Source organism: Trichosurus vulpecula, chromosome 8 (genome assembly GCF_011100635.1).
Source record: "Trichosurus vulpecula isolate mTriVul1 chromosome 8, mTriVul1.pri, whole genome shotgun sequence".
NCBI lineage: Eukaryota > Metazoa > Chordata > Mammalia > Diprotodontia > Phalangeridae > Trichosurus > Trichosurus vulpecula.
In genome coordinates this window covers 214,992,257-215,015,596 of record NC_050580.1, presented here as the reverse complement: position 1 = coordinate 215,015,596, position 23,340 = coordinate 214,992,257, and the positions used below count along the sequence as shown (strand labels likewise).

General features: G+C 36.9%; 1 protein-coding gene and 1 pseudogene across 1 annotated transcript in view; both read left to right on the top strand.

The window, feature by feature from the left end:
* The window catches only part of RTN1 (reticulon 1), a 358,434-nt gene that overhangs the window by 1,665 nt on the left and 333,429 nt on the right, over positions 1 to 23,340 (top strand). The window lies entirely within an intron of this gene.
* On the top strand, positions 22,078 to 22,410 carry LOC118829254 (annotated as a pseudogene).

Here is a 23,340-nt window from a genome sequence, read left to right as displayed (position 1 = left end):
TGTTTATTGGTTGGTCTCTGGAGCAGGTGGTGAAACATGAACTGTCCACTGGGGAGGGGAGTCGGGAGAGAATGAGGAAAGGAGAGGGGAAGAAAGCCAGGAAGGCAAGGAGAGAGCTCTGTTACACCTGCCAGGTCCGCCACCTCACCTCACCTCTCTAAACAAGTAACAAGTAAGCTAGTATGTTAAGGTGAAGACCCCTTTAAGTTTCTTATGCATCTTTTACACAAAAGATATGGATAGAAAGAAGTCGGAAAATTGGAAATGATTGGAGAGAGGGATATAACCTCTGTTTTTATTCTTGGAGTAAGAACAAAAAGGTAGAATGATACAACTCGCTAAGAACAAAGGCTACAAAAGTAGAATAAACTCTAGAGCAAGGAAGAATCTTCAGAGACCATCTAGTCTCACTCCTTCACTTTACAGTTGAGGAAACTGAAGACCAGGAAGTGACTTGCCCAAGGTCACACAACTGAAAGCTTCGGGAGTGGGTCTCCGAGACCAGTGTTTTTTCTACTGTATCAAGCAGCCTCCCAATGACTGTGTTTTAAAGTAGAAGAGGATTATTCCTGATAAAGACAATCCATCAGACTCCTTTCCTTGTATGCATCTGAAAAACCTCACACCTCTACAACTGATAAAAAAGTAGAAAAAAAATATAATTGGCTGTAGAATAGCAGGATCAGGGATTAAATTTTTTTTTTTTTGCCATGCAGGGGAAGATAACATTTGTCACTAATGATTATTGGTTGTAGTTGGAACAGAACTCAAAATCTTTAGTGTAACTGTAAGATCCTTTTTAAAAGAAACTTACCTGCACTTTATTTTGAACAAATAATTGTTCTAAAGTTGGAATGTCCAGGGAAAGGAAGTTTGTAATCATTTACTTAGAGCATTCTGATATCCCTCCCCCCTTTACTTCATTCAACATGTTGGGGTATCAAAAGCACTAAGGAAGCTAAAAATATTGGGGAAGAATGGAATGAGGTAAAGGGAGCATAGTTTTCACATGTTCTGCCCCTATTTTGAACTATTTTCATCTATTCTAGATATTTCTCTCATGGAAGCTGAATTTTTAAAAAAAATCCTTGTATTTTTTAACGAAATAGACATGGTGTCCATGGACTACCCAGATGCCAGTAATGACATAGAAGTTTATAACTAGGCTTTGAAATTTCCAAACATATTCAACATGTTACTATGTCTCTCTCCCTCTCTAGGCAAAAGCAAGGAGAGGAAAATGTTGTTCACCTCATGTTAGGAACAGTGTCCTTTGGGAGTCAATTCAAATTAAAAATCGACTTAGGCTTTGGAGAAACAGTATTGTAAACAGATTGCCTTTCCCCCCCTCCATAAGGATTAACTTGTGAGGCAGATTTTAGAGCTTAAGAATTCTGTTTTCTGAAGAAGAGGCCATGCCACCTGGACAAAAATTCTGTTATTTATTTTTATACATTGGTGGTAATTAAAGCTTCCCAAGAAACATTTCCAAAAATATTGTTCAGACTGATGTCATTTATCTGCTAAAATGAATGTATGTTTTAATACCATTAAAGCAACCTCACACAAAAAGCCCAGGACTCTGTTTTTAGATATTTTAGTCCGAATCTTCCTTTTTGATTAAACTGAAATATTCGCAATGATACATAAAGGCTTTCACATTAACTAATTGGTCAATCAACAAACATCTTATCAAGGTCCTGCTATTTGCTGGGCATGATGCTAGGCACTGGAGATACAAAGACAAAAGCTTCACAAAGACTATTCTGTCAAGGGACCTATGTGCTATTGACAGAGATAACATGTACATATATAAGGATATGAAGAATTAATGTATGTAGAATAAAAACAAAATACAGTATAATTAAATACAAAGAAATTAGAAAAAGAGGGCACAAGTGGTTGGGGGTGGGAAGATCAGGAAAGATTTTTGAATAGAAGGTGGTGTATGTAAACTAAGTTGTGAAGGAAGGAAGGAACTTGTAAGGCATAGATGGGGAGGTAGTGCATTCAGGTGTAAAGAGGACCATCCCATGGAACATATTCAGAATCGCCCTTCCTTGTTATGCTCTACTAAGTGGGGCTTGCTTCTGGCCACATGTTGTCCCAGTGCTAAAGGAAGTTGACATTTTTAATGACACAGCAAATCCTAAGTGTTACCCTGGTTCTTTCCAGCCCTGGAACAGTATCAGTGTATACACTGGCAGTGTCAATTAAAAGAAGAGATGTCTTCATCTTTTTCCTTGTGCAAGTAGTGCACTCTGTCTCTAGAATGCCTATGCAGGATATGGGCTGGGCCAGGGGTGGGGTCTTTCCCCTTTTCTCATCACTGCTTCTACATGGAGCCTGGACTCCTTTAGGTAAGCTCGTGCCTGAACCACTGGCAGCCTTTTCTTCTTTGTGTTTCCTTTCCTGAGCAATGATTGAGTATTAGCCTTGAGGTGAATGTGTCCAGGCTCTTAATTTCAAGAGGTTCAGATGTTCTGGCCACAATGAATGGATTTGGCTGGTCGTAGAGGAAGCTTCTGCATTGGAGAAGAGGGGCCATTGGCAAGAAGACTAGACCAAGCTTGGTCATTTTACTAGCAGATGTACTGGGAATTGTTTGTACAGTGCAGTCTAAATGAAATGTAAAGTGCCTGATCAGCAATCCCAACAAATGCTTTATGTTCTGATGGGATCTGAGTCAACCTTGTAGCTGATTAACAGCAGTTACAAGTTACTGAATTCTGTTTTAAATCTTTTGTTTTTCAAGAGTAGGTTTGTGAGTGTTCTGTGTGTATTATTCCTTTTATGAGTAGGAAATAAATGCCTATTCCATGCCTGGTTTTTGCTGTACACTGAGAACCTTTTTTGGGGAAAACTCTAGGTAATGAATCTAAGCTAAACTTTAATTTATCCTCAGGTGATGATGTGGGGGTTTAACAAGTCAAAGAGTGACAGAAAAGGGAGCCTTAAAGGCTAAGATCCCAAGGACTGACCTCAATCCAGACCAGAGTAGATAGACCCCTTCTGGAGAAGGAGTGGGCATAGTACACCAACCACTGTGGACCTGGTGATAATTCTTTATGTTAGACAGGCTAGTTGGGCAGCTTGTGCAAAGACACTGAAACAGAAGAGAGAGAGGCTTGTTGTGTTGAGGGACAGAGACAAGGCCAGTCACAACAGAATGTGGGAAGGGGAGTGAGTAATGTATAACGCTGTTAGAAAGATAGGCTGGGGCCAGGTTGTGAAGGGCTTTAAAAACAAGAAGTTATATTTTAACCAGAAAAAAAGGAACCAGTACAGTTTATTGAGTAAGAGAGAGATCTTGTTAGATCTATGCGTATGGAAAATCACTTTGACAGCTGTATTGGAAAATGGTTTGGAATGGGGAGAGGCTTGAAATAGGGAGACCAATTAGGAGGCCATTGCAATAATCCATTTGAGGGGTGATGAGGTCCTGAACTATTGTTATGGCTAAAGAGAGGAACATATACAAGAGCTGCTGTAGAGGCAGAAACAAACAATATGACAAAAATAAAGCCTGTTTGCTATTTCTAAAATTTCTTAATGTATAAAAAGTTCTGCTGGGGCAGCTAGATGGTACAATGAATAGACCACTGGGGCTTGGAATCAGAAAGACTCATCTTCCTGAGTCAAATCTGGCCTCAGACACAGAGGGCACCGTGTGACCCTCTTCTCCTCAGTTTCCTCATCTATAAAATGAGCTGGAGAACGAAATGGTAAACCACTCCTGTATCTTTGCCAAAAAAAAAAAAAAAAAAACGAACAAACCACAAAGGGGTCACCAAGAGTCAGACATGACTGAAACAACTGAACAACAACAAAAAGGTCTGCTGCCAAAGGAGTATGTAGTAAACTATATGCAAGCAATAGATTTCACTACAAAACAAATTTCATAATATTTCACAAATATTGTAAGAGTAACAATTTTGCCTTCTTGTAATTCTTTACCTTATGAGTAAAAGTTCTTCAAAGTGAATCTATAACAGGGATGCATAAGGGAATGTTGAGATTATATCTAGATAGGTAAAGAGAAAAGTTGATCATTTATCAATACCGGGAATTTGGTACTTGTTATTAAACCAAAGTTGTGATTCCATCATTGTAGGGAGCTCAAAGCAGATCAGTGCTTTCTCTGAAACTTGCAATCTTCTTAGTGAGTTGCTTCAGGCCGGAATAGGTAAAGTGACTCCTCTAGGGTCACACTGCCTTGTACTTACCATTAGCAAACTTTTTCAAATGTTTAGGTCTGACCTTTTTTTAAATTAATTTATTTATTTTTAGTTTTCAACATTCATTTCCACAAGATTTTGAGTTACAAAATTTCTCCCCATCACTACCCCCCCATACCCCAAAATGGCGTGTATTCTGATTGCCCTTTTCCCCAGTCTGCCTTCCCTTCTATCACCCCACTTCCCCCATCCCCTTTCCTCTTACTTTCTTGCAGGGCCAAATAGATTTCTATACCCCGTTGCCTGTATATCTTATTTCCCAGTTGCCTGTAAAAACAATTTTTAACATTTGTTTTTAGAACTTTGAGTTCCAAATTCTCTCCCTTCTTCCCTCTCCATTCACCTTCCTTGAGAAGGCAAGCAATTCAATAAAGGTTATATATGTATCATTATGCAAAACGCTTCCATAATAGTTATGTTGTAAAAGACTATATTTCCCTCCATCCTATCCTGTCCCCCATTTATTCAATTTTCTCCTTTGACCCTGTCCCTATTCAAAAGTGTTTGTTTTTGACTACCCCCTCCCCCAATCTGCCCTCCTACCATTACCACCCCCCCCCATTCCCTTCTACCCTGCTTTCCTGTGGAGTAACATACCCAATTGAGTGTGTACGTTATTACCTCCTTAAGCCAAATCTGATGACAATAAGGTTCACTCATTCCCTTTCACCTCTCCCCTCTTCCCTTCCATTCTGACAGCTTTTTTGCCTATTTTATGTGAGATAATTTGCCCCATTCTATCTCTCCCTTTCTCCTTCTCCCAATATATTACTCTCTCACACCTTAATTTTATTATTTTAGATATCATCCCTTCATATTCAACTCACCCTGTGCCCTCTGTCTATATGTCTATATATCTCTATCTCTATATATCTCTATCTCTGTCTCTATCTCTATCTCTATCTCTATCTCTATCTCTATTCCCTTCAACTACCCTAATACTGAGAAAGGTCTCATGAATTACAAATATCATTTTTCCACGTAGGAATGTAAGCAGTTCAACTTTAACAAGTCCCTTATGATTTCTCTTTCCTGTTTACCTTTTCATGCTTCTCTTGATTCTTATATTTGAAAGTCAGATTTTCTATTCAGCTCTGATCTTCTCATCAAGAATGCTTGAAAGTCCTCTATTTCATTGAAAATCCATTTTTCTCCTGAAGTATTATACTCACTTTTGCTGGGTGAGTGATTCTTGGTTTTAATCCTAGCTCCTTTGACCTCCAGAATATCATACTCCAAGCCCTTTGATCCCTTAATGTAGAAGCAGCTAGATCTTGTATTATTCTAATTCTGTTTCCACAGTACTCAAATTGTTTTTTTCTGGCTGCTTGCAGTATTTTTCCTTGACCTGAGAATTCTGGAATTTGGCTACAATATTCCTAGGAACTTTCCTTTTGGGATCTCTTTGAGGAAGCCATCAGTGGATTCTTTCAATTTCTATTTTACCCTCTGGTTCTAGAATATCAGGGTAGTTTTCCTTGATAATTTCTTGAAAGATGATATCTAGGTGCTTTTTTGATAATGGATTTCAGGTAGTCCAATAATTTTTAAATTATCTCTCCTGCATCTTTTTCCAGGTCAGTGGTTTTTCCAATGAGATATTTCACGTTGTCTTCTATTTTTTCATTCTTTTGGTTCTGTTTTATAATTTCTTGATTTCTCATAAAGTCATTAGCTTTCATTTGCTCCATTCTAATCTTTAAGGAATTATTTTCTACAGTGAGCTTTTGGACCTCCTTTTCCATTTAGTCATTACTGCTTTTTAAGGCATTCTTCTCCTCATTGACTTTTTGAAACTCTTTTGCCATTTGGGTTAGTCTGTTTTTTAAGGTGTTATTTTCTTCAGTATTTTTTGGGGTCTTCTTCAGCAAGCTGTTGACTCATTTTTCATGATTTTCTTGCATCACTTTAATTTCTCTTCCCAATTTTTCCTCTACTTCTCTTACTTGATTTTCTAAATCCTTTTTGAGCTCTTCCATGGCCTGTGACCAATTCATATTTTTCTTGGAGGCTTTTGATGTAGGATCTTTGACTTTGTTGACTTCTTCTGGCTGTATGTTTTGATCTTCTTTGTAACCAAAGTAAGATTCTATAGTTTCAGTTTTTTACACTGTCTGCCCATTTTCCCAGCCAATTATTTGAGTTTTGAGCTCTTTGTCAAGGTATGACTGCATCCAGAGTGGAGAGTGCTCTGTTCCAAGCTTCAGGGGTTTTGTGCTGCTGTTTTCAGAGCTACTTGCAGGCACCTGTAAATTTTCAGTTCCTCTGAGGTAGTATGATCCAGTGAGAGGTGTTTAGTACTCCCCTGGCCTGTGCTCTGGTCTGTGAGTGATCTCAAGCACTCTTTTTTGCCTTGTAACTGCCAAGAGGACTCCCTCTCCATAGTCACCACAAGTTCTGCCACACCAGCACTCCTCCTCACCCCAGGACCACCAACCAGGATTGCAACCCAGATCCAAGCAGGGCAAAGCAAGAGAATGCTGCCTCAGCACCAGCAAAGACATCCCTGTACTCCCGCTCTGTTCAACTGCTTGCTTCCCCCCACCAACTATGGGTCTGGAGTTCTAGAAGCAGCTACAGCTACTGCTACCACCTCTACCACCCCAGAGCCGGGGCCTGATTGTGCCCTTCTCTCACCCAGGTCCAACAGAGTTTTCCCACTGACCTGCTAAATTGTCTTTGGTGTTTGTGGGTTGAGAAGTCTGGAAACTGCCCCAGCTCAGTGATTCAGTGCCCTGAGGCCTGCTCCACCTGGTCTGCTCTGGCCTGGTCTGTGCTTGTGCAGCCCAAGGTGGGCTGCTCTCTGCTCCCAGCCTGGTGTGATAGACCCTTTCCCAGCAAACATCCAGGCCTTCTTGGGCTGGAGACTCATTTCCCTCTGTTATTTCATGGATCTCTGTAGCTCTAGAATTTTTTTAGAGTCTTTTTTTTATAGGTGTTTGGATGCATTTGGGGAAGAGCTCAAGCAAGTCCCTGCTTTTACTCCACCATCTTAGGTCTGACCTTTTTAACTAGATTATAAAGAGCCAGAATGCTTTGCATATAGATGTTGCAATCATTTAAAATACTTATATTCTGTATTTCCAAGCAGTTGTTTTTGAATAGCAACTAAATTGTAGGCTCTTTGAGGGTTAGGGCTGTATCTTATTACTTCACAGACTCCAGTGATGTTGAAGAATCATAGAGTTGGAAAGGCCATCATAGATTATTGAGCTCAACTCCATTATTTAACAGATAAGGAAATCAAGGCCCTGGGATGTTAAGTGACTTACCCAAGGTTACACAAGTAGTAAGTTTAGTTGTTTTTCAGTCAAGTCCAACTATTTGTGACCCCTTTGGGGTTTTCTTGGCAAAGATACTAGAGTGGTTCAGCATTTCCTTCTCCAGCTTATTTTACAGTTGAGGAAACTGAGGCAAATAGGGTTAAATGACCTACCCAGGGTCACACAGCTAGTGTCTGAGACTGGATCTGAACTCAGGAAGAGGAGTTTTCCTGACTCCAGGCCTAGCACTTTATCCACTGAGCCAACAAGCCACATAATTTGCCTGGTATCAGAGGGAAGATTTGAACCTAGGTCCTCTGACTCCTAGTGTTCTCTCCACTGTATCAAGCCCAACCATTCATGAGTAGGAATACTTCTTACAATAACCCTTACAAGTACTATTTGACCACTTGACCACCCTTCAGTAAAGGGATCAAAGCATGCCATTTTCTTCTGGCCAGTTGTGTTAGGCTTTGTTCTTTTTATTTTTTCAAGCTATGGTCTTTTAAGAATCGTGGAGAATTAAATGAGTTTCATAAAAAAACTGGGCAAATGTTATACCAAGTTTCAAAAAGGAAAAAAGGGTACATTTCTGAAACTGCAAAAAGGTAACTTCAATGTTGATCATTGGCAAAATTCTAGACTTTTTTTTTAACAGATGGGCAGTGGGCACTTCGAAAAGAATCACTACCAGTAATCATGTCTTCACTAGGAAAGATTTATGCCAAACTTACCCTGTTTCTTTTTTTTGATTGGGTCTCTAAGTTACCCAGTCAGGAGAATTCAATTTACATAATGTTTCTTAACCCTAGCAAGGCATCAGACAAAATTTTTCTTCATGTCTTTTTAGGATAAAAATGGAAAAATATCTGGATAATAACCCTGCTAGATGGATTTGTGCTGGTTGAACAACTGTAGCCAGAATTTTGATTAATGGTCTGATGTTAAGTTGAAGGAAAGAGGTTTCTTGTTGCGTGGTTCTGAGCTGTATCTGTGGCTCTATCCTGTCTTCATTAAAGACTTCCTTAGGCTGGAAGCCTACTTTCATTTTCCTCATGGTCTCTTATGGGAATGCTCTCTTCTCTTCAGAATACACCCAAAGTGGTTTTGTGATTTTGCTCACATAGGCTCTCAGGATTGAGTTTATTGATTCATAATCACAATCCTAATAATAATAATAATAATGGTATTATTAATAATCGACATTTATATTGCATTTAAAGTTGCAAATTACTTTTCATATATTACCTCACAACAACCCCATGAAGCAAATGTTATCCACATTTGACATGCAAGGAAACTGAGGAAAGACGGCAAATGACTTGCCCAGGGTCATAGAGTTAGTCTCTGAGACAGGATTTTAACTCAGACCTTTTGTATTCTAAATCCAAAATATCCATTATGCCACCTGCCAAATACAGCCTTCCTTTCAATCATTAAATTTTATTATATGGTGAGTTTATGGTGCTCCATTGATGTTACTTCAGTACTTTGATAACTAACTTCTTCTTCACAACCATTTGTTGCAAACAAACAAATATAAACAGGTAAATACAAAGGTTTTCCTCTAACCTTATAAAGCAGAATAATTTGAATTATCATGCAGATTACCACCCCCAACCCCAAAGTTCACTCCAGACGCTTCTTTATCTGCAGTATCATGTTTTAGAAAGACATGGACAAAATTGAGGATGAGGAAAAAGATACAACTCAAACAATGAGACATCTGAGGGATAATTTGAAGAAATTGCAGATGTTTAACCTAAATAAAAGACTAAGAGCAACATGATAGATATCTGTAAATATTCTAAGAACTCTTATGCAAATATCTAATAGAGTTTAAGCTACTTGAGGGCCAGGGATTGTTTCATTTTGTCTCTATCTCCAAAACCTAGCACAGTGACTTGTACACAGTAGGCATTTAACATATGCTTGTTGAACTGTGACTTGTACATGGCAGTTATTTAATATATACTTGCTTTTTGAACTGTTGATTTGAAATTAAATTATATGAAAGAGGGTACAAAACTTGATTCTGAAGAGCAGAGGATATAATACAAATTCCTCTTCTTGGTAGACAAGTAGGTACTTATGGGTGTCATTTGTGCCAGAGTTGATTGATGTTGATTAATATTGATTGATATAATTTGTTGATTTCTTTGCGGGCCATTGCTGCCTGTTTTTGTTTTTTACTTGTTTGTTACAAGGGTTCAGTGGGGGTTGTGTATAGAGAACTGATTATGATTAAAAAACAAAAACAACCAACACAAGGCATCAGTAAAAGAGAGAGAAAAAGAAAGAGGGTGTAGACTTATTTTATTTTACATTTTATTTTATTTTTTATTACATTTTATTTTATTTATTTTATAGGACAAAGAGGTGGAAGCTAGTGGGTGGCATTCTTTAACTCTTTATGAGGAAACTCTTTCTGACAGCTGGAGCTGTCCAACAATGTAACAGGTTGCTTGCTGAAGATGCAAGATTCTCTATCCTGCAACTAATCAAAGGCTGAAGAGCCATCTCTTAGAGATGTTGTAGAAAGAATCTCAGTACTGAGTGGGATGTTGCATCAGAAGACTGTTGCATCAGAAGAGTCTTCCTAACTTTAAAATTGCATTCACTTAAAAAAAATTGATCTGTTTTCTGCCATTGAAATGAGGACTGGTATGCACTAAATGATTGGGTAGCTAGGTGGTATAGTGGATAGACTGCTGGTTCTGAAGTCAGGAAGACTCATCATTCTTGAGTTCAAATGTGGCCTCAGGTACTTACTAGCTGTGTGATTCTGGGCAAATCACTTAACCCTGTTTGCCTCAGTTTCCTCATCTGTAAAATGAACTAGAGAAGAAAGTGGGAAATCCCTCTAGTATCTTTGCCAAGAAAACCCCCAAAAAGGGTCACAAAGAGTTGGACACAACTGAAAATGACTGAACAACAACAAAATGACACGTTCTGTGATGAAAAGACTTTTGGATTTACAGTTCTAAGTGATCTTAGAGGTCATCTTGTCCAAATATCCCTTATTATATAGATGAGGAAATTGAGGTACAGAAATTGAGGTGAGTTGACCAAAGTTACACAGATGGTAAATAGATTACTTAGTAAGTAGGAGTCAAAATAATATATATATATGTATATATATATATATATATATATTTTTTTAACCTCTCCCTGTTAATTTGCAACTGAGTCTGGGAAAATCTAAGCATTAGAACTGTCTAATTTAAATTCATCTCTTCTGACTCCACATCCAGTGCTCTATTCACCACACTGTGCTGAAATGCTGTTATCATTTTAACTAGGGAAACACAGAAAGAAAGGTATTTCTTCCCATGTTGAGGACATGATAATTCCAACTTTAGATGACTGCATCATTTAGGTATGTGTCTCAAAGAAGAAAAGTAATAAGCAAATGAAATCAGGAACAGTACCCACAAAACTACAACTAACTTCCAAATCAGAAGTCTCAAATCCAAAGATTTCTTTAGTATATGTATTTGAAGTTATAGTCAACTACCTATTTGCAAATTATCATTAATATCCTAATAACCTATGAAGTACTATTAATCCTCATGATTCTGTTCAGCCTCAGTCAGATAATTCAAACATGGCAGAAATAGGCCACTTGCCATATGTAACTCTTTCAGTTTCTGGCTATGTTTTTCTATCTTTCTCTTTACATCTCTTTGTCCATCTCCATCTCCATCTTGATCTTTATCCCTATTTCTAATCTCACACTTTTTTATCCTCCCCATTTTTCTTTTTTTCACTGTTATAGGAACCGAAGAATGATTTCCAAAATAGCCAAGTGCAGTGACATATCCTAGAATTCCCTAATAATTTATTAACTCTTAAATGTTTCGAAGAAAACGTATCATTTCCTGTCTCCTGTTCACCTTTTTTTCTCTTGCTCCAATGTATTGCTCATCATAAAATCATGTCTAGTGGACTGCCTCATGAACTATTTTTTTAATATGAACCTTTTAATTTAATAGTTTCAATCTTTGATGATGTTTATGCTTAAAATAAGTACACCAAGTTATAGCTCCTTGAGGATACAGAGTGTGTCTTATATTTTTCTTGTATCCTCCACAGTGCCTACCTAGCACAGCAAGTGCTCAATACGTATTGTTCAGTTGAATTGAAAATTCTGGCATGTGTTACAATATTTTTTATAAAGAAGAAGGATGTGTATTAGAGTGACAGGTAAGATTTGGTGGGAATGGAATAGGAATCAAAATAAATATATTATTTCTACCTCCCCTCTTAATTATCAACCAAGCCTGGGAAATCTAAATATCTCCATTGTACAAATCATTGCGCAATATGCAATTCTTGGAGAAACAATTGTTCAAGTTGTTTGAAATCTATCAAGGAGGGGCTGGGATCAGTAAGGATTAATTGTGCTTTTCCCTTAGATCTGGAAGTTGGCAAGGTAATAGTAGTGTTTGCTTGTTTGTTGATTTTTTGAAGACTGAGTCTCCTCCCATCCTGCCCCCATCTCCACTAGGCTGGAAGTGCCTGGATCACTTCTAGGTCTGGTCATACTGCTCATTAGCATGGCAGCTTTGACTTGTTCTGTTTTTGAGCTGGAACCCAATAGTTTCCCTACTCCCAGGGACTCATCTTGGGGATAACAAACTTAGTTCAGAAACTGCATTTGTATAGCATTTGTATTTGTATAGCAGGTCAGAACTCCCAAGCTCAGCCTCCCTGGTACCTGGGATTATAATGTTAATGATGTTATCATATTATGCCCCATAATGTCTGGATAAGAAGGTGTTTATGATAGCAATGGAAGGAAAGAAGAGTTTAGAACTCATGCAATTCAATTCCACAAATATTTATTAGTTTACTATTACTAGATACAGTGGTAGGCCCTGGAGATAGACACAAAGATAAAAATGACACAGTGTCTTGCCCTCAAGGAGTTTACAGTCTTTGTATATGGTGAAACTGAATGCTTAAGGCACACATTTGGACAAAGACTGGGCAAGATGAATGGCTGGGGAACCTAGGAATTGGGCAGGTTAAGTTGTTGAGGATGTGAAGGGGTGTTTGCTGATGGAAACTATTTCTATAAAGAGAATAAACATAAGTAGTGTGAAAAAGTCAGTCATCTAGTGTTTACTAAGTACCTAATTGTGCTAGGGCAAGTCACTTAACTCTCACTCTTCCACCCAGCTCCCTGAGCCCATCAGTTCTCAGCTGAGGTGCCAATTTGCATAGATAGAGGGAATCTCTTCATCTGACATTTCCTATATTAACGGAATCAGAGGTCCAGTCTTTATTCCTAATCCCTCTGTGTGAGGCCTAAATTCTGTATACAAGGAGCTTACATTATACTTCCTTGGATATGATATAGGTGGACCAAATGTCTTTTGGAAGTCATAAGAATAGATTGGAACTTGTAGAAGTTGCTTTTGTCATTCCTCTCTTGAGAGCCTAAGAGAGTCTAGCAGGAAGAGAGAAGGTTTAAATGGGAACTCCTTTCCAGTCTGTTATGCTTTAGAGAGCAATATGCTTCTGCCTTAACTCTTAGTAACAATAATGGCTCACATTTATTCATAGCGTGATAGATTGAGAGGTGGAAGAGAGATCATCTAGTTAATCGTCCTCATTTTACAGTTAAGGAAACCTAGATCTAGAGAGGTAAACTCAGGGCCTCTGGCTGAATTCCAGTGCTCGTTCAACTCCCCAGGCTGCCTCTTCTGTGTAGTTTTTAAAATTTAGGAAGCATGTCCCCAACAACAACCTTGTGGATTAAGTAGCAGAAATATCATCCCTGATTAACAGATGAAGAAACAGAGTTTTTGGAGGTTAAATGACTTGTACAAGATCCTATTACACCAAGTCCAAATATTTTTGTTCCAAGTCCAGTTAATTCTCTTTTTATCTTACTCTATGGACACTCATAGCAACAGATTTTTTAAGAAGTGTCTTATACTTCTGTCTCTGAAAGTAAGGATAATAAAGGCTTGAGAGCTATCTTCAATGGGAAAATGGGTGTTATAGAGGAAGAAGGTGCTTTTGCCTGAAGGTAGAAAACCACAGAAGGGAGGGTCTACCTTCCCTTTCTTTTCTTCTTCTCCTGAGATCATCTGGGAGGAAGAAGTATAGGAAAATTCAAGTACTTTCCCACTAAGTGTTTGGTTGACAGACCCTGTTGGTATTAGTAAGCTTAGAATGTAAGCTCCATGAGGGTAGGAACTGTTTTTGATTCTTTGTATCCATTTGTCTTAGCACAGTGTCTGATTCCTAGGAAATGCTTAATAGATAAATGTTTATTGATTGGTTGATTGATGAACCTGTCATTTTTATTTTAATTTTTTTATCTGTCAAGTGCAAATAATAAAATCCTTTCCTAACAAAGCAAAAAAGTATTTTGAGAAACTGGAAAGCAGTGTAATAGAGTGGAAAAAGCCTGTGCTCTGGAGTCAGACAACTCAGGTGTCAGTTGCAGAAAAGGTGCCAGACTGTATTGGGGTAGTTTCCTCATCTGGAAATTCCCAATATCAGTGAAGTAAACCCTAGACCTAGAGGATGTCCAAGCAACCATAGTAGAATGGTGTAATGTATATTCCCTGTAGGTAACAATAATAACATCTATTATTATTAACGTTTAGTAATAATAATAATTAATAATATCAACTAATATTAATCATAATTACCATTATTTATATACTGAATATTAATCATTACATTGTACATTACATTGCACTATAAGAGTCAGCATAATATATGAAACCATCTGACAAAAGTGAAATCAGATCGTTTCTTTTCTTGGCGATGGGAAGGTGAGACTAAAGAAAACTTCAAGTCTATAAATTTTAGAAAATATTTTATTAATGTTTGGTATAATTTGAACTTTCTTCCATAGAACCCTCTCTTGTACCAAAGAAGCAAAACTGGCATACTATCCATGTCTGATGGCATATGCTACATTTCTCATGCATAGTCTAATACTTCTCTATTAAAAGAGAAAAATATTTTCAGTATTTTTGAATTAAGATTGGTCATTACAGTAATCTGAAATCTAATGTCTCTTAGGGCTATTTTCCTTTACATTGTTGTGGCCATCATGCATATCATTCTTTTAGGTCCACTTTCTTCACTTTGCATCAGTTAATACAAGTCTTCCCAAATTTTCTGAAACCCTCATAATAATTTTTATTATCATGCAATAATAATCCATTATGTTTAAATACCAAGATTTGTTCCTCCATTGATTGAAGGACTTTAAATAATGAAGTCTATGGCATATAAAAGAAGTGACATGGGGAAAAAGAAGTTCATGATGTTTTTAGTTATAATCCTTTCTTAGTCTTTTTCTGCCAGAAGTCCAGGGATGTTGGGTTTTGGGTCCAATAAGGTGTTGCTTTCTAAAGCCAAAATAGGTATTTTAAGGCACACACTGATTAACTGTGAAGATCTTTGTCAGAAGTGTTACCAACCTTTCAGATATTTTGCCTGCATTCATTTTTCCTTGCATTTGGATATATGGGAAGACCTTTGTTAAGACCATGCCCTGACTTCCTCCTCAGTACCTTCCCAATACCCTCAAAATAAGCCATCGTTTCTAGATTTGAAACTCTTTAGTGCAAAAGTATCTTATCACTTATTCCAATACTTCTCATATGCTACCTTGTATTGTTGGTTACCTGCTTATGAGTATTTTTTTGGCTCCTCAAGAGCTTCTTGAAGGAAGGGACCAAGCCTATTATCTCCTTGAATCCTGTTATACGAAAAGCTATATTATGTGCATAGTTTAATACACAGTAAGTGCCCAACAAATGTTTGCCAACTGATTGGATCAACAGTTGAGGTGAGGGAGTGTTCTTCTCCCTTTCTCTCATTATAATTGGGTGAGTTCCTCATTTTCTATTAAGAATCCTTCTCACAACTCTCAGACCTATATTGTTTCTCCTTAGCTGACTAGTCTCTTGTAAAATCAAATTCTTGGGAATAAGGTTCATCTGTGTAGAATTAGCATTAATTTGAGAAAATGAACAATAAACAAGAGAGAGCTAAGTGCTAAATTGTGCAAATGTAGGCTATAAATGTGGTAGGAGTTGTGAGAAGGTGGAGATCAGTCATTGAAACCTGGAGCAGTAAAAAAAAATCTGTTGAATAGTGAAGTATTTTCTAACTTTGTTTTATTTTCCCTGTAGGAGGGGGAAGTTGAGTTGGATCTTGGTAAAGTTTTCAGTGATGGCAAACTGTATCTGTGATTTAATAGTTCATTCCTCCGGTCTCTAACAAGGCTATGTTATATTGTCTCAGGAAAATATCTGATAACATGTTCCATTTTTAGATAACTCAAGAAATGGAAATTCTACAAACTTGCTTATAAGTACATCTGGAAATTTAATAAATATAATTATCAGAATGTTTTTTTTTCTTGTGATTAAGTTGGAACCACTGTGTTGTAATTCAGGTATATTTTATTTTGATTTGGAGTTGGAGATTCCCAACATGTAAAGGGATCCAAAACACCATTCTCCTTATAGTGAGGAGGCTGGATGTCAGATAATTGCTCTTAGAAACATGTAGCTGTCTCTGTTAAGAATTAACATCTTGCAAAGAAGGCTTACCTTAGCAGATATTTAGGTAAACCCTATTTGTACAGAAGTTAATCAGAATGTAGCAGTGGGTTAAGGAAAGTCAATGGCAGTGACTTTACAGTGTATTTCTTGAGAATTCTCATGTACTACATTGGAGGTGTTGATAATAGGAAAGAAGGTAATGATTGATTGGATTTCATTTTATGTAGTTTTTAAAAAGGTCACTAATTATATTTTAACAGTTTGTTATCCTGATCGAAATGGCTTGAACCAACTTGGGACCTTGGGTTGTTTGTTCCTTTCCTGAAATTTTTTGCTGCATATTGATTTCAGTGGATGCAATGAAAACAGATTGAGACCATTATGGTCTCAGGGCATGCTTGTTAAATGCATATCAATCTAACTTGTGCTCATGCAGACAAGAGCCTCAAGGAGAGAATTTTTAATAGTGTTATATCCAAGTAGTAGGGACATTACTTACAATTACAGAAGTCAAGGATTTCTGCACTTTCTTTCAGTGTCTTCTCCCCTATTAAATGTAAACATGAGGCAACTCTTAGCAGAACTGTTCTAAATATTTTGCCCATTTTTAAGTTATTTGAAATGGGATTTTCCTTTCTTTTATTGCGTCTTGCATTTTGTTAATATTATGTAGAAATGCTGTTGATTTTTGAGGAATTATTTTGTAGCCTGTAACCTTGCTTAAGCAATCACTTGTTTCAATTTGTATCTTTGTTGATTATCTAAAAATTTTTAAAGTAAATTATGATGTTATAAGTAGAGATGGTTTATTTTTTCTTAAACTATATTTACTCCTTTAATTTCTTTCTCTTGTCTTATTGTTATTGCTAGTATTTCCAGAATGATATTGAACAATAGTGGAAATAGTAGACTTTCTTGCTTTACTTCTATATTTATTGGGAGCAGAAATACTACTATCTACTTAAGAATATGCCATTTTCCTGTAATGGGAAAGCAATAAAACCCAAATTTCCATTTTTGTTATGTATTCTAATATCTTTATGGATATATACACTAGAAAAGTATTTTGCTGTGGTATCAAGAATAATGTTTAAGCTTTCATAAGATCATAGTATCATAGCATAAATAAGAATCTCACAAGATGACCTTGTTAGAGTAATCTGGTCTGAATTCCCTCATCCTGCAAATAAGGAAACAGAAATATTTTAGATTTTCTGTGAAATGTTGTTATGTGTGACTCTTCATGACCCCATCTATTTTTGTTTTGGTTTTTTTTTGGTTGGAAAAGATACTGGAGTGGTTTTCCATTTGCTTCCTCAGCTCATTTAACAGATGAGGAAACTGAGGCAAACAGGGCTAAGTGACTTGACAAGGGTCACACAACTAGTATCCAAGGCTGGATATGAATTCATGTCTTCCTGATTCCAAGCTAGGTACTCTATACACTATGCCATCTAACTGGCCCTTTCTGTGAGATACATCTCTCTACACTTGGAGTAAATGATTAGACCAAAGATAAAAACCTCAATAATTAATTCATCTATCCAGAAAATATTTATTGAATATCTCCTCTATGTATAGCAACTATTTATTGAAAATCACCTGTATGCATAGCATTGTACTAGATATGAGGAAGACAGAGAAGTGTCAGTATAGTTTCTGTCATTAAGGAGCTTAAAATCTAGTCTGGGACATAGAATTCAGGACTTTTTGTGCTCTTCTCATTGTGGGATTTTCCTTCATCAGGGAGGATCATAGCTCATCCATACCCTGTCATCTTGTGAGAGTCTTATTTATGTCTTTTCATATATAGAGGATCCCCTTCCCAAATAAGATTTGCTTATTAGAAATTCAGTAACATTAGAATTAATGTAGCTAAAGACAATGATAATACAAAAAAGTAAAGCTAGCAAAACTTGACTGACTAAAGGGAAGGACATTCTGAATTAGTGACAAGTTTGAACTACAGAAGTTTTAAAAATAGTAATGCCCTTTAATTTCTTTCAAGTATATATGGTAACCTGAATATATGACTAGTAATTACCAAACAGATCCTGCCAGACCTACTTAAGTAATAAACATGATTTATATTTTGTATGTCAATTTTTTATTATGTTACCTGAACTGGGCATGCCCAGATCAGCTTAGGTTATACATAAAAATGAATAAAGTTCTTTAAAACATTTTTTAATAGACAGACTATTCTCCCTTCCCCATCTTGTTATACTATAAATTAATAACTAATAACTAAACTGATTATAATAAACTAATAAAATAAACTAATAACTAATAAACTAAACTAAAAACTAATAACTAAATAAATTAGTTTAGCAATACTTTCCTATGGATACAAGAGAAATCTCATGCTGTATTGTCTTTTGATCATAATTCTGAATTAATAATGTAGTTAAAAGGTTGGGAAGTTACAGGCATCTGATACTATTTTTCAAAAAAGGAGCTACTACAGTATTTATGTTAAGCATTTTGCTCATCATTATTATGTCTGCAGAAATAGAATAAGAAGACTACGGAGAAGAAATTTATTTAGTTCAAGTACTAACCTGGAGAAAAACTCTTGCCTGGATTTCTTCAACTCTTTGCAAATATAGGGCAACATTTTTTTGCAGAAAAAAATTAGAGGTAGGTATCTTTAAAAGCAACTTACACTAGGACTTCAGGAAAAGAACTATTAGAAACATCAAAACCACTTTAGAAATGAATGCTTTGTAAATAATACCTCTAAAAAGCAAGGCTAACCTACTCCTCTTCCTAGCACATATCTAGATGTGAGAACAACTCCCAGAAATATGGATTTTTAAATTTATTGACTGTGTCATTCTGCAGATAGCAAAACCTCTCTCCTAGGTAGATAGTCATAGAAGTCCATTTTTAACTACAGTTAGTTCAATATAAATGCCTTGTTCTGACCACATCTGGGGTATTATGCTGAGTTTCAGGTGCCACATTTTATGAAGGATATTGATAAGTTTCATTGAATATCTGGAGGAGGGCAGCTACTGTGGTGAAGGGCTTTGAGATTTTGTCATGGAAGGATTGCTTGAAAGATTAGGATATGTTTAGCCTGGAGAAAAGAAAACTGAGAAGGAATTATATAGGCCTTCATATATTTGAGGCATTTTCAGTGTGGGAGGGCTTAGACATGATTTGCCCCCTTGCCTGTTCAATGTTATGAAAAACTTCTTACCCGAAGTGGAATGGGCTTGCTTTGGAGGTAATAGGCTTCCCCTTACTAAAGGTCCTTTTGCCACTGGATGACCACTTGTTAGATATGGACAAAAGAGGATTCTTGTTTAAGGATGGGTTGAAGTTGAATGGTCTCAGACTTCTATAGCACATGTTCTGGAGCTACCCTCCCAAATTCAACTAACAGGAGTAGGCTGGGTCCCCAAGGGGTGGCTGCTACTTCTCCCCTCATATTTCTAGGGGACCTTAAGAAGCTGGAGAGATGTCCTTCTAATGCTGTAGCACAAGCCCTCACCAGTGTGCTTTCCTCCATAATTATCAGACTAACTGGGCTTAGCAAGATTTAATTGTCTTTTACTAAGGTCAAATAATAAGGAGAATTTGTACAGAACATCCCCTCTCTGAGAAAAAAAAATCTGTGACACACTCTCCCATCAGTACATGTGGAGTCCAGGGGAAAGTGGGTACAAGCTTAGAGAATGTGTGACAAAAAGGTAATTTGCAACTCCCACTTTCTAGTAATCCTTTTCTCCCCTCACAAAGTTCCATTTAGACTTAGTATTGTTTTCTGCTGGACTCCTGTCTTTCCTCAGTATGTCTAGTTTGTCTTTGGTTCTTGTTGCAGATAGGGGCATCAGTTGTTGCTGGTCTGGAGATGCTGCTAAAGATATTGATGAAAAGTGCAAATTTCCCAACTTTCTAAATTCAACAAGGTCCTCCTCTGGTCAAGGTTGCCCCGCCCCACCCCCGCCAAATAATTTCCCCTTAGGGACTTGGCTAGACTGTTCTTCTAGGTCATCAGATGCTGGAATCCTAAGTTCCAAAATGGTGTGCGCTTTTATAGAAGAAGAAGTAAGGTCATGACTGAATCAAGTACCAAGACAGCTTCTATGCAACTTCATTTTATCCAGTAAGGACTTCTCAAACCTAGTCTAATACCCTTGTTGGATTGATTCAGTAGTTAGTCTCACTTGATTAAGGTAGTTACTATCAATGGAGGTGAATTATTGGTTGTTTTAATTGACCCTCATTTTTATACTTATTATATTTGTTGTTAATGGAATTTTGTGAGCATTCATTTTATTTAATTGATTACATACCATAAACAGCTGTCATAAGATTGGAGATTCATAGCTAGAAGAGACCTTAGAGGTCATCAAGTCCAACCTCTTATTTTACAGATAAGGAAACTGAGATCCATAGAAGGTAAGTCTCCATATTGGTAGCAAGTAGGAAAGCCAAGATTTGAACCCTGGTCTTCATTCTGCAGATCAGTTTCTGGGAATGTTTACCCTGGAGATGAGAAAACTGGTTGATATAGGGGAGGTGAAATGTAAGGGAAGACATAATAATTGTCTTTAAGTATTTGAAAGACTGGGACAACTAGGTGGTGCGGTGAATAGAGTGCTGGATCTGGAGTCAAGGAGACCCATCTTCCTGAATTCAAATCTGGCCTCAGATATTTACTAACTGTATGATCGTGAGCAAATCACTTATCCCTGTTTGTCTCAGTTTCCTCATCTTTAAAATGAGCTGGAGAAAGAAATGGGAAACCATGTCAGCAACTTTGCCAAGAAAATCCCAAGAAGGGTCATGAAGATTTAGACATGACTGAACAACAACAAATTTGAAGGACCATGGAATCATATCGAATTGATTAATACTGATTGGAATAGCGTAGGGGTCCAAATGAATTAACTTTCTCAATCATATGGAAGAGAATTAAGGCTTTTTCTGCTTGACACCAGAGGGAAAAACCTGGAAAAAATTCCTAACATTTAGAGGGAAACATTCTCAAGGTGGTAGGTTACCCAATAATAGATAAGTCTTCATGAAGAGGCTGGATGACCACTTGTCAGACACATTGTAGTGGGAATTCCTTTTGTTAATGGATTGGACTAGATGGCTAATGAGATCTCTTTTGAACTCTGAAATTCTATGATTTTTGTAAAATACATTACTATATCCACTTTAATATGATGCCTTTCTCTTTTGAGAGTATAACTGATTTCTGCCCTTGAAAATGGATGTCATACTGAAGCAGGGAGTCAAAGGAGGATGTTACTAGGGTAAATCTGAGTGGCCCGCTATAATGGACTACACTATGAGGAATTTTTACTTTCCAAGAAGAGTTATTAAAAAGTTAGAGAATTGATGGGAAAGCATACATGAGATTTGCATGAGATCAGACCTGGGAAGGAGATGAGATCTGCATTGATGCTCAGGCAGAATTGCAAACCTAACAAAGTAACAAAGTCAAAAAGGTTTTATGTTTTTCAGTGTCCTCTTTTATAATAAAAATTTTTTAAATTTTTACTTCCTGAGAAAGTTTGTTTTTGAGGATGTATTTTTAAATCAATATGACCAAAGCCATAAGATTTTTTTAAAGTTTAAGCTTAAGAGAGATTAAGTTTAAGTCATTTAAATTTGATTATAGCATGTGGATGTTGGGCAAGTATCTTGGTACTTCAACTTTTACAACTTCAAACACATTCAATAAGTCCTGCTACCTGTTTTTAAACCAGGAAACTACTGTGAAGTCACAGGTGTTTAAAAATGGGAATGGGAGACCTTGAAATATAGGGAACTTCATGTCATTGGAAGCATTTAACAAAAGACAAGATGACTATGGACATGGGATATTTTAGAAAAAAATTATGCATTGGCAGGGATGATGAATTACATGAAGACTTTAAGACTAATGGCCATTCCAATTTTAATGATTATTTTGCTATGAGAGGTGCATGATTTAAAGAAGAGTGGATTTGGCGGCCATCTTGGCAGCAGGTCTCTAGCTGAGGGTCCTCCCGCACCGCAGGCAAGAAGATGGTGGCCGTAAAGATGACAAAAATGTCTCTGGAGTCCATCAACTCGAGGCTCCAGTTGGTCATGAAAAGTGGCAAATATGTGTTGGTCTACAAACAGACCCTGAAAACGATCTGACAAGGCAAAGCCAAAGTGGTCATCTTAGCTAACAACTGCCCAGCCTTGAGGAAATCAGAGATTGAATATTATGCTATGTTGGCCAAAACTGGCCTACATCACTACAGTGGCAATAACGCTGAATTGGGTACAGCATGTGGGAAGTACTACAGAATATGTACACTGGCTATCATTGATCCAGGTGATTCTGATATCATTAGAAGCATGCCAGAATAGACAAGTGAGAAGTAAACAGTACAAAAGTATATACTTTAATAAATGGGCCAAAACTTGTTTGTTTGTTTTTCTTAAAAAGAAGAGTGGATTTGGTGATGCACATTTGAAATAGAAATCTACCATTTCGTAACTGTGTGTTCATGGGCAAATCATTTAATCTTTCTGAATCTGTTTTTAACCTGTAAAATGAGAATATGAACATTTGCACTATCTGCTTCACAGTGTTTCAAAAATCAAAATAAGGTAAAGTATGTAAAGTACCATATCAACTATAAGGAGCTATACAAATGTTAGGTATTAATATCTTATAAAAGCAGAAATTTGCCCTTAAAATTGTATGAGATCCTTTGAAAATATGTAAGCATATGTGTGTATGTTTTTGTGTGTATACATGTATATGTGTATGTGTGCATATATATATGAAGAATCTATTATGCATTATAAATTATGCATTATGAATTATATTTTAGTGGGAAAATATACATATGTTCATAAAATGATTGGTTTAGGGTATCTAGCCTAATTCACTTATTTTAAACAAACTCTTGGCTAGTGTATTTGCATAGCCGGTTTTAAATCATAATTTTTCTTTTTGTTCTTAAAATAGTAGTAGATCTTAACTCTCTTCTTTTGACTCCAGAATTTTTTTAAAAAAGAGGTTTCTTCTTATGGAGAGAAGGCTTTTCATCAACATCTCTCTCCAAACCTCCAGATTTATGCCTCGTTCATGAATAAATAACTTTCCTCAGGAGACAGTCTTAGAAAGCTTTCCAGCTCAGGGATTATTGCAGCACACCTTAGGAAAACACCCAGGGATCTGTACTGACAGACTTACTTTTGGACTTACCTCAGAAAGCAGGTAAGATGACGGGCGGTGCAGCACCCCTGCATAATGTCATTGCCTAGAAACACCCAAGATGGGCAAGTCAA